The sequence below is a fragment of the Carassius auratus genome, chromosome 22 (assembly GCF_003368295.1).
Source record: "Carassius auratus strain Wakin chromosome 22, ASM336829v1, whole genome shotgun sequence".
Classification (NCBI taxonomy): Eukaryota; Metazoa; Chordata; class Actinopteri; order Cypriniformes; family Cyprinidae; genus Carassius; species Carassius auratus.
This window is the reverse complement of record NC_039264.1, coordinates 21,352,584-21,365,096: the sequence shown is the minus strand read 5'-3', so window position 1 is coordinate 21,365,096 and position 12,513 is coordinate 21,352,584.

The window sequence follows — 12,513 nt, the reverse complement described above, 5'->3', positions numbered from 1 at the left end:
GCAACGATTGACAGAATGAAAATTTCTGTTGATGAGGGCCTGACGTACTGTGGAGATATTCTAGGTGTGAAACTTCTGTCCACCACAGATTATTTCTGTCTTCACTTTAACGCCCTTTTCACACATACTCCGTCTGTGGTATGTCACACTGCACGCGGTTGTGGTCCATCAGTGCGATCCAGAAGCAGTGCGTCAGCAGCAGTGTGGCGATCGTTTACGTACCGAGTCTATTTTTGCTGTGCTGCATGCCCTGAATTAAAGTGACAGCGCATTGTTCGCGGTAAAAATGAACATGGATTGACATGGAAATGCAGTCATTTCACAATAAATGTATACTAATTGAAGTATACTGTGTTTCACACACAACACATGGGTGTTGGCTTGATTTAAAACAAGAAAAATAAACTTTAGAGAAACAAGGCAACATTATGCACTTTTATAGAGGCAGAAAAACAAAGTTATTTAAGACCCGTTGGATTGCGTGTAATAAAGATTTAAATGCAATTTAAGATTTAATTTTAAATGTTTGTGATATCCTAACAAGAAAAGTAGTCTAATGTTGTGTTTAAATGTGTTGAAGCTTGTTTCAGCAACTTATTATAAAAACCTAGCAGTCAAATGCATGAGTAGCCTAATACGTTGTTTATATTTGAATTTAAATATGTCTATGAAAGATTGTTACTGTACTGTGATGAAAGACTTACAATGCTGAAAACTTTTTTGTTTTGTTTTATTTATTTTTTTACATGCTTTGATATCAAAATAATGGACCTTTTTTTTTTTTTTTTTTTTTTGGGCTTAAACCGACGCGGATCAGTAGCGGACTGCAAACGCATCCTGTGTGAAAGCACAATGAGTCCGTGCTGCTTCAGCACAACATACATGACGCACACGGACTGCAGACGCACTGCAGACGGATTATAGCCTATGTGAAACAGGCGTAAGACTGGGATATTGAAACACTACATTGTGTTCCTTTTAAAACTTGACATGCATATTTACTGTGTTGCTTCTTTTGTTGCCCAAATGTATTCTTCATCAAATACAAATGATGGATGTAACAAATATTACTACATCAATATACTAGCTAGTGCATTACAAATGATTTTGTATTATGAAAAAAATTACAAACATACTAGATTTTTTATTAACTGTCATTGACAAGTTAAAATTTTTTATTTGTTGTCTGATTTGGAAAGTATTATCCTGTATCTCACATTTTATGTTATAAGTTGATCTTATAACAAATGTTATAACAAATGTTATCTGCTAGTCTCGGCTGTATGATTTTCACTCATCCAAGGTGTAGTTGATGTTGGTAACACTTTTTAATTGATACTGTATTGTAGCTAATAGTTGTAGTGCCTTACAAGGCATTTGTGTCATCTAATCCTCTAAATTTATGAAACTGAGATTTAGAACATTTTCTTGGGCCTCTGTGCATGTATTGTTCTCTACCCTGACAACATTTGACATTGCTAACATTTTTGTCAATTTTGTAGAATTACATATTGATGGTAATGCTTATTAATTTTGTCATATTAACACATAAATTAGCAGTTTCTGATAATTTTGTGTTATACACATCATGTGTTTAAAATGACACGTGTGTTAACTTACATTACACAGTAGATGTGTGATCCATCTTAACACAAATTGTGCTAAATTTGACACAATGTGCTGTCCCTTAGCACACTCACCACATGTGTCAAAATTCTACATGACGTGTCATTTTTAACACATCTCTTTTTGCAGTGTACAAACTTTAGTTTATACTCTTACAAGTGTCCTGCCACAGAACCTTTATTTTATATTTTAAATTAATTAATTAATTAATTAATTAATACAAAATACATAAAAATATCACATTAGGCTTTTACTGAAACATAGCAATATTTCACAAGCTCTGAATTCACTACCATGCTTTACAAAGCAACAATCATTTTGGCCATCTAAAGAGAATCCCCCATTTTTTTGGTAACCAATGACAACAGACACTGGACCAAAATATGAATGAATCAACACCACGACAATAACTAATAACAATAAAAAAAAAGTCTCAAAATGCCACATAATATATAAATATATATTAATGTAAATTAGATATACACCACACACAGTACATACTTGCCTTCACACACAATCACAAATTCATCTGTAAAAAAATAAAATGTAAATTAAAAATTACAAAAAAAATTTGTACTTACATAAGACCAAGCATAGGATCAAAACTAAGGGTCCTAGTGCAAACAATCTCGCCATCTCCAAAAGTTCAAGCAACTCTTCAAAGACACTCAGAGACACTCTCCCCTTTAGCTTCGCATTAATGTTCTTTCTTACCAGGAAGTTATATTTTAAACTATGCCACATAGTAGATTGTCACGTGCCCAAACGGGTAATGAGATAGTTATACATGTTTTGCTGGTGTTCATTTTACCCATAATAAAAGCAGCACATTTATCTATCTATCTATCTATCTATCTATCTATCTATCTATCTATCTATCTATCTATCTATCTATCTATCTATCTATCTATCTATCTATCTATCTATCACATGTATATAGTGTGGCAAGGGAGGCAGTGTCTCCTCAAAATATTGGATTATATATATATATATATATATATATATATATATATATATATATATATATATATATATATATATATATATAAAATCCAATATTTTGAGGTTATTATATATATATATATATATATATATATATATATATATATATATATATATATATATATTAGCAAAATTAAAAAAAAATAAATAAAGAATGCCAATATTACAAAATATGACAGTAAAAGGTATATAAATAATTTGTTATATAATAATAATATATATAATAATTTTAACAGACCCCCTAAAGCATAGCAATATAGCATGGCTAGATATGACTGGTTATGTTTGGCTGTGATCGAATATAAAAAGCAAATAAAAGAGCCGATAAAATACCGCTTCTTGTGTTTATGTGTATTTGTGTATCAGTCTGAATGAACAATATAATGGTGTTAATTGGAAGACTAATTAAAAAAAAAACAATACACACTTGGAATTAGTGCTTTTAACCCATCCAAAGTGCACACACACAATAGAGAACACATACACCCCCCCCCCCCCACACACACACACTGTGAACACATACTAACATATAAGTTCACAAGTAAAATATAGTTTAAATTAAAATTAAATTTTATACTGCCTTGAGTAATTATGTTGTAATAAATGTCAAATTCTTCAGACCACAAACTGAGATTCACATGAATAGAATATTGATGCATTGTTACAGTTTTTCTCAGTCGCTTTGGTACATTTCTCGAATCAAACTCACGATTTGCAAAACAGTAAGTGCATTTCTCAAAACAATTAGTAAAAATAGCAAAACACCATGGATAACCTGCAAAAGGCAGTCTCTTACTCAAAATCCTTAGTTCATCTCTCAAAAGTAAATATCTGTGTCAATGAACAGGTCAGTGCCATCAGAATGGCAAGTCCTGTTGTCATTGTGTACAGATAAGGCCCGTTGGCCTGGCACATCAACTGTAGCTCTGTGGCCCATGATATTTCGACCACGCCTTCTACGTTTTGTTAGGTTGAAGCCAACTTCATCCATGTAGAGGAAGCTGTGCAGTGGTTCACTTGCTTCCAGTTCCATTATACGCTATATCCAGAAGACACAAAATGAGTTTTATGAATTACATGCATTTTCATTTTGGTCAAGATACAGTTACATCAAATGTATACAGCACATATTTGCTATGGCTGTAGAAAAGAAGATGCAATGTGTCAAGTTCACACTTACTGTACTGTATATCACTATACAAATGTTGTACGGTTTACTCTGAGGTACAGTTGCTACATGCTCATACATGTTTTACCTGTACATATTGTTAACGCAGCTCCTTCACTCTTTCACCATTTCTTTCAAACGGAACAGTGTAGAGCTGCTTCATATTAATTTGGTGTCTTTTCAGCACCCTCTGGTTGAGATGCTGACTGTTTGGATGTTTTGAAAGATGTTGTTGTCCTCTATAATGGCACTTTTTATCTCCCTTAGTCTTATTGCATTGTTTTCTATTACCATGGTGCAAATGGCCTCCTCCTGTTCACGTGTGAAAAGGGGCCCTCTGCCGCCCCTGTGAATTTGTCTTGCAGTCCTATGTGGGAAAAAAAAAAATAGTAATGAAAGTACAGTGTACAATGCCTATTGTTAGATTACATACCTATTCTGTCGCCGAAAAGTCTGAATAATCAAGGACACAGTTGTTCTTCCAACATTTGGCTGTACCCTTCGACCTGCCTCGGCCATTGTAAGCCCATGATTGAGAACGTGGTCTACGAGTGTGGCTTTAATCTCATCAGGAACGCGCATATGTCCTCGGTCTCTTCTGCCTCTTCCTCGGTTTTGCCTTCCAACTCCTCCACCACGCAGCCTCACTCCTCTTCTTCGTCTTCTCTCTGGCTGTTGACCCCGTCCAATTCCCTGTCCTTCCATTGCCAAGCATTGTAACATTCTGTTGCTCCGGCTATATATATACATGCTATATATATATATATATATATATATATATATATATATATATATATATATATATATATATATATATATATATATGCTTGACATATTATGATAACTTGTTCAACCATTTTGCATGTAAAGACTTATGCTATGAGCTTGTGCCTAAATGTTGTGGTGGGTGAGCCTATTCAACAGAGACCCAATATAATACATTTTGATCAACATGACATAAGCAACTGATAATGTAGGAAACAACAGAGAATTGTACATAATCATTTGCATGGATGTACCAAAGCATTTGCAACTTGTTCAAAGAAATGAGAAACTGCTTTTTTGAAGTGCACAAGTGACACAATGATGTGAGAATCGAACAGGTAGTTTTGAGAATTTCGATTCTGATCTGAGAAATGTACCAAAGTGACTGAGAAAAACTGTAATGTAAAAATATAAAATAGATTTTTTTTAGTTTATTAAAAATGTATTTAATAGTTAATTATACATCACATGAAATGAACATATGACCAATACATAAACTCCGCTCAAAAATAAATAAATGATATATATATATATATATATATATATAAGGCTGCAGTTTTAGAGTCACAGTTTTCGATACAGTTCGGTATGTCCATATGTTTATTGAAAAACTATACTTTCTAATAATAATAAGAATAATAATAATAAATTATATTCTATCCAACTACAAGCAACAGCACAAATAAATATAACACAGTAAAGATACAAACAATAAACAGTGATTTTTTTTTTTTTTTTTTTTTTTTTAGGCGGTTCTAGCATACGTTTTTAAGTACAGAAATAGAATAAAGTAATCAAATGTAAAACAGCATATTAAAGCTTTTAAATCAAGAGCAGTGAGTGATTTCTTTGTTGTTGCGGTCCGATTAATATAAAGACTGTCACTTTAAGAGAATGCACTGATACAGCAGGCATACATTCAGCCAGCTATGTCTGCTGCAGGATACTTACCAAGACGGTCAAAGTTTGTGACCTCTACAATAATATTACTCAAACAGAGTGGTCCTGACTGGACTATAGAAAGATGCCCAGGGTTCCTGATCACCTGTGAACATGCCATTGTCCTGCTGCAGAGAGGACTGCAGAAATGGCCACAGCAGTAAAATGTGGAACTTATTAATGATAAAGCACTGCTTCATCCAGTATTTTACACTCCTCATGGCCCAGATCAACAAGACATGTCAGCACATCTTGTTACATAACTGATGAAGTGCCAGCATGTGCATTCAAAAATTTTTCAATTTTCAGCTAAAATAATGTGTTTGTAATAATGAGGTCATGCTCTGCACAAAGTGTTAGAAGCCTTAGTCCATTTGTGTTTACTTGCCTAACACATAAATATAAATGACTTCACTCAATACATCACTGATTTTTCCCACTCAAAATTAAATTAAGCACCCGGAAAGAAAGCCTTATCAGTCTTATGGATATTTAAACATTTTAATCTAACAGATAGAAACCACTGTTGTGTGATTGTCAAACCCACTCCATGCTGATGTTGGCAGCAAGGGGAATACACTCTCAAAAAGAAGATGTACCCTCCTCTCTTTCTTTCAGAGACCTTCACCTAGGAGCCTTTTCTAGCTTAGGTCATCGACTTCTATATTATATGCAATTAAGTTCCTCAAAAATCGGCGCAGTCCTTCTATGAGGATTACCCTCAGTATCTCTGAGATTCCTGACATTCCATGTTGTCAGTTTGACATTTCATTTTGACCGGAGTGGCGAGAGGATAGAGTGGGCAATTTTAGTCCACATTTTCAATGTAGCACCTAAAAAGCATAATTGTATGAATGCATCTGCTAATGTATATTGGAACTCAAATACATATATTATGTTTGAGGATCTCTTTATGTAATTGATATCTTCTATGCACTGATTTTCATGCCTAATGTGACCAAACTAACCTAATATCTGAACATCTTGAAAAGTATTTTTTTTTAAATAAAACATTCTCAAACATTTTCTTCTTTCAAAGTTTTTTTAATTCAAATAATTATAATAATTAATTGTACATAATTATATGACAATTTACATCAACAAACCTAATTGTTAGAGGACAAATGGGGTAGAAATAGTTCTATAAGGCACCATTTGCATGCCACCACTTTTTACAGTGGCACGAAAGTAAATGCATATGTGAATTGCACTTTTTCTTTAGCACTTTTTTTTTTTAAGTCGGTGACATCTTTTATTCAAAGATGCATGCAAACTACAAAATAACTTCCTGCCAAAACTTGTGGAAATGAAACCAAGTATTAGTGTGAATGTTCTCAGGCTAAATATATCTGCTTTGATGAGGTTTAGTTTTAAAATGGTTTCTACCATTACATTTATTTTTATCCAACTATCCATAAGGTAAGCATACATTGTAATTCATAGGCATTTAGTGGGCAGTCCTTATCTATATTACACTCAGGGTTAAAAAGAGGTGAATAAATGGACCCCCAAATGGATCCTCAAATAGACCTAATATACATCAAATGACCTAAAGACTTGTTAACATAATACAAAGATTGCCTTGAATCTATATCATCACATGTTTTTAGCAGCATCTGGTCACAAGAACTAGATACATGCAAATATTCACAAAAAGTTAACTAAGTAGGAAGATCAGAGACAGGCAGAACGCCATAACTGCCAACTACGTATATTGAATCTAATGTATATATATGTATTTTTATATTTAGAATAACGTTACTGAGTGCACTTTTCTGTCCAGCCATACAACTAGCCTGGCTTAGCTTTCGATTAGCATCATAATTCATGATATTTCCATAACAGCAAGATATGGATGATGATGATGGCAGGTAACGTTAGCCATGAATTTCAAATTTGGGGGTTTACAAACATTATTGGTGCACCCAACCACACAACAACTCTTTGGTATGTTGTAAGGTTAGTCCACTTCCTCGATCAAATACTGAATGGCAGTTTGTTTTCCACTAAAAGGGGGAGTGACTCTGTTCATAGAAGTTCTATGATGATGCGCCGGTTGCGTGTATTGCCAAAGTTCTTTTAGGTCTTTTTCCCCACAGGTCATAGTTTTACTACGAATGCGCAAGGGTTCCTCAACTGCGCGTATACGTCAGTGGAAACAGACATTTTTAATTATTCCATCCTGTCAGAAGGAGTTGATGGAGCAGCAATGAGAAATTATAAAAGTACAGAGGCCTACCAGTATTTGCATAGTGGGAAAGTGGGTCGTGTACTGTTACACGGCGAGGGTGATTTAGTCTTTTTAAAAGCAAATGTGTACCCCAGCCAGTCGAGCAGTCCAAACCACTTGGCGTGGGTGCTGGTCAGTAAGCAGGGATCGGTGGAGACCACTGGATGTTCATGCATCGCTGGTTTGGGAAGGACGTGTAGCCATGCAGCCTCTATATAATGGAAGGTAAGACTATTACACACATCAATATTATTTATTATTCATGATAATATCTTGCAGTGATTGTTTTGTTAACATAAACTTAAGTGTATTAACGTGTTTGTGACATATACAGCTGCTGACCTGATGACCATCTGCAGACTAAGTATCTTGTCTAAACTCTTAATTGTACAGTGGAGTAAGATAAGTGAACATTTATAAATTACATATTATCCAAAGAAGAGGATGGAACTGGGAAGTGAAAATGCCTTATATTCAGGTGTGCATAATTATTAGGATAAGATAAATTGAGCCAAAAAAGATTATATATCACTTACAAAAGATTAAATACAAAAATAAAAGTTATTAAGATAAATATACTTGGGAAAAAATATGATCAGTAAATCAACTTGCCTATTAATTCTGCACACAGAAGGTATGCAAAAGGTAAGGTAAAGGTAGGTGTACATTTAGTGTAACATGAAATCAAATCATGCTTTCACCTGATACAAGGAATAAGGCAGGTAATCATCAAGTAGTAATAATGAATGATTTTGAAATAAGACAACTGTGAAAGTTTAGAAATTTCTTTTAAGTAGACAAACTAGTGCTGGCCAATGATTAATTGCATCTAAAATGAAAGTTTTTGACTACATAATATATATGTGTATACTGTGTATGTTTATATATATATATATATATATATATATATATATATATATATATATATATATATATACACACACAAACGCATGTATACTGTATATTTCAGAAAAGTTTTTTATGTTTCTATATTAAATATATTCATATAGAATATAAATTATATGAATATAAACAGACATGGACATATTTTCAAAATATAATACTGTATGTGTGTGTGTCTTTATATATACATAAAAACATTCAACATACAACAACAACAATCAAAAACTGGTAGCACTTTATTTCACAGTCCTGTTCCTCGTGTACATACTATGTACTTATTATAGTAATTACAATAACTATGTAATAACTAGGTACTAACCCTGAACCAACCCTTAAACCTAACCCTACCCCATGTAGTTACCTTGTTTTACCAGAACTTTCTTAGATAAATACACTGTAAGTACACTATAAGCACGTTAGTACACGTACTGTAAAATAAAGTGCAACCCAAAAACCTTTTATTTGGATGCAATTAATCACAATTAATTGTTTCCCAGTGCTAATACAAACTCATCATTAACTAAATTTGGTTAAAGGTTGAAAATGCTGTTGAATTGCCTGCACAGATGAGCAGCGGCTCTGGAATGTGGGGACCCAGAGGAACCTCTGCCCAAAGCGGTTAATGGACATCACCTTTTCCCACCACAGAGCTACTGATGTGCTACAGATGCCAGAGGTAATGCCGAAAAATGTCCCTCTGCCTCCCACTCCTTCATTTTGCACCAGGATGAGCTGAGAGGGGGTCTCAAGCATCTTCGACTGCCTGTGTCAAGCCTTCTGCACAAATGTCTGAGTGCTGCAAAGGGACAGGAGCCAGAACATCCTGCATCCTCACCACATGCTGACCATGATGGCATCAACAGCTGCCAGAGATGTATGTTGTTTTATAGTAGTTTCGTGGCCATTGATCCCAACAAATTTACAGCATTGGAGCGTGTAACCCTTGAGCAGAGTTCATCTCACTTGTGGCATGATTCTCGTAAGGTTAGAATCACTGCAAGCACAGCAAAGAAGGTTCCAATCAGAGGCAACCCTCAGACCTATATCAGAGAGCACCTCTACCAGTGTTGAGTACTCGAGACTCGGACTCGGTCTTGGACTCGGTCTCGAGACCGTATTTTAATGGTCTCGGTCTTGTCATGGACTCGTGTGCATTTTGACTCGGTATTGACTCGGACTCGAACATATTAGGAATCGGACTTATGCCCGAGTCCACTCGAGTCCCAATCAAAATATTTCATGATTATTACTGTATGTTAATGTTTATTTAAATTGATGTATGTTTGAGACATCCAATGACTGGTGATTTTCTTTTGACGTGAGACGTTAGGCCAGCGACACACTGGATGCGTGGCGCAAGCGCCTCAGCTGCGTGGCGTGTCTGTTTTTAATTCGGCTCTCATGTTAACAGGTTAGATCTTGCAGACTGCCTGCGTGAGACGCGCGGAAAACCCGTGCATGCTAGAAATAGAACCGACACCTATTTTTCACGCGACACGCGTGCATAAAATATGTTTATATGTCATTTTGTACACAAATACATATTAATTCATGACATTTTTATATTTGAAAGTCTATAGGTTAAATAAATATAAATTCAGATATAAATGTAATTTAAAAAAATAAATTAATAATGAACGATTTTCAAATATTGCACCTGTCAAACATACTCTATTGTGCCGTCAATACTGTTGACGGTGTCCTATCAGTAGGTGTGTAAAAAAAAAAAAAAAAAATTGATATTGTTGTCATGAAGACAAGAGCCTGTTTTTTTGGCGGCCTCCCTCTATGTCACCTACAGCCGCAGCAGCGCGCCAAGCGCCGCGTCAGGCACGCTTCTGGTGTGTAAAGACACAGAAAACGCGAAGCAGCCACCACGCTTCTGGCACGCAGCAGAGACGCCACGCAGCCAGTGTGTCACCGGCCTTAAGTTACCCTCCTGCCATCCGCCTGTAGTGATCCCGCTTTCCAGGAAGCCACATTGCTACATTATTTCTCTCAACTGTGTTATTTTTACAAAGTAGGACAAAATGGTCACAGAAAAAAAACAAATATCGTTTTATAAACTTATATAATGAATACAGACACAGACTGACTGTCTCAACACTAATCATCTCCCCCCAAAAACAGTGTCTGACAGAATGCATTGAACTTATATGGCATTTCATCCAGCTTTCTTCCCCTGTCACATACACACTTTTGCATGAAATTTTCCTGGACAGTCAGTCGGCTCTTGTGTGTATGCCCTCCGTAACTAAAAAAAAAAACTTGGACTAGTGTGTATTTTACCCTGCATTAAAATGCACCATCCAGGGAAATAAGCATTAGATTATCCGTTGCTGTTACAGAAAGTGATGAAATGGTAACTTTTGTCAGTCCCCGCTTCCTCTGCACCAGTAGAGAGTGTTTTTAGTTGGGGTGGATTGATCATGAGACCACATCGTGCTTGGTTGGGTAGCAGGATGGTCTCCTCACTTATTTTTTTGAAAGGTAATTATGCCCATCTTTAATCTTCACAACATCTAAAGTGCACATAATCCAAGACATTGTAAGGATATTAGCAGTCATTAGTTAAGCTTCAAGGTTAAAAGTTATGTAAAAGCTGTTACAGTTGAACATTTACAGGTATAGTGGTACAGTAATGTTACTTGTACTAGAAAGGTTATATGGATGTGTATAGTGGTACAACGATGTTATGTGAAAATGAGCACTTAATATTGACAAGTTACAATTCATAATACTAATAAAATTACCTTTACACCACATACTATGTGGCCCTTTTACCCTTTATTGTTTCCACCAAACATTTGACATACTCTTGAAGATTTCTTTAGGTCTTGTCAAAGACCCAATCTCTCTGGTCTCGGTCTTGACTCGGACTCGACCCTTTCTGAACTCGGTCTTGACTCGGACTCGACCCTTTCTGAACTCGGTCTTGTCTCGGACTCGACCCTCTCTGGACTCGATCTGGACTCGGACTCGAATGAGCTGGTCTCGACTACAACACTGACCTCTACCCCAGGTTCCATGGGAATGCAGCAACTCACCATGGCTTAGAAAGTGAGGCATCTGCTTTACAGTGGCTAGAGGGTTGTGGGTTTACAGTCGGCCGCAGAGGCACTGTTGTGTGTGCAAGCGAGCCCTGGCTGTCAGCAAGCCCCGATAGAGTTTTGAACTCAGAAGAACTGCTGGTCAAGTGCCCTCTCATTTTGACTGATGAGTCTCTGGAGGACCTGTTCAGAAGTCAGAGAAATGATGTGAGGATGGTGGAGGGTACACCTCAGCTGCAGCCAAATGGTCCACGGGGCTTCTATATACAAGTGCAGCTTGCCATGTTCTTTACAGGGCTGATGGCCTGTGAGCTCCTCATCTGGGTCCTATCACAGCAAGTTCTGCTACATGTCCCATATAATGAGCAATTTTGTGCGAAGACTGTAGCTAGACTAAAAACATTTTACTTTAAGTATATGCTTCCTCATGTGTCAGATGAGTTTCAGGAAGGCCGCCTGCTGCTTTCCACAAGATAGTTGCAGCTTTGTAAATGAGCAGGAATGAGAATAATTAGGGAATTAAGGAACAACTCGACCTGAAAGACTCATGAGATTAACGAATCAATTCTCTTTCCGGCTCAGCTTGCACTGGTTTAGCGTACAGGGCTGTCACTTGATTAAGGAATGACTAGAAACCGAAGACTTGTCAGACTTGCTTTTTATTTGGATATATTTTAAAATGTAATTTATTCCTGTGGTCAAAGCTACATTTTCAGCATCATTATACTCTTCAGTGTTTATTTTTCAAGTATTCATCTGAAAAAAAAAATAAATATATATATATATATATATATATATATATATAAATATATATACACACATATATACGT